Here is a 687-nt window from a genome sequence, read left to right on the forward strand (position 1 = left end):
AAAAAAAAAAAAAAAAAGGGCAAGTAGAGGCTGGGCATGGGCATGGTGGCTTACACCTGTAATCCCAGTACTTTGGGAGGCTGAGGATGGCGGATCACTTGAGCCCAGAAGTTTAACACCAGCCTGGGAAACATCACGAAACCCCGTCTCTGCGAAAGATACAAACATTAACTGGGTGTGGTGGCATGCACCTGTAGTCTCAGCTACTCAGAAGGCTGAGGCTGAGGTGGAAGGATTGCTTGAGCCCAGGAGGTAGAGGCTGCAGTGAGCTATGATTGCACTACCGGACTCCAGCCTGGGTGACAAAGCAAGATCCTATCTCAAAAAAGGTGGGGGATAGAGGAACAGTAGCAGGTATGATGAAATAACCTACGTGATAGCACCCAATTTTTGCCAAATAATAGTAAAATACAGCAGTGATAGTACTGTATATTAGTATATGAGAGATACATATAAAACAGCAACTTTGGGATAGAGAGCGGGTTTGTAAAGTGATTGGTACTTTCTGTGTATTTCTATATGTATACTTTGTAAGTAATACTTTCTGTAATCAGAAAAAACATATAGGTTTTAAAAAATACCCAGCTCTCCAGGAGTTCAAGGCTGCAGTGAGCTGTGATTGTGCCACTGCACTCTAGCCCAGGTGACAGACCAAAACTCTATCTCTGGAAAAAAAAACAAAAAAAA

Source organism: Mandrillus leucophaeus, unplaced genomic scaffold (assembly GCF_000951045.1).
Source record: "Mandrillus leucophaeus isolate KB7577 unplaced genomic scaffold, Mleu.le_1.0 Scaffold24, whole genome shotgun sequence".
NCBI lineage: Eukaryota > Metazoa > Chordata > Mammalia > Primates > Cercopithecidae > Mandrillus > Mandrillus leucophaeus.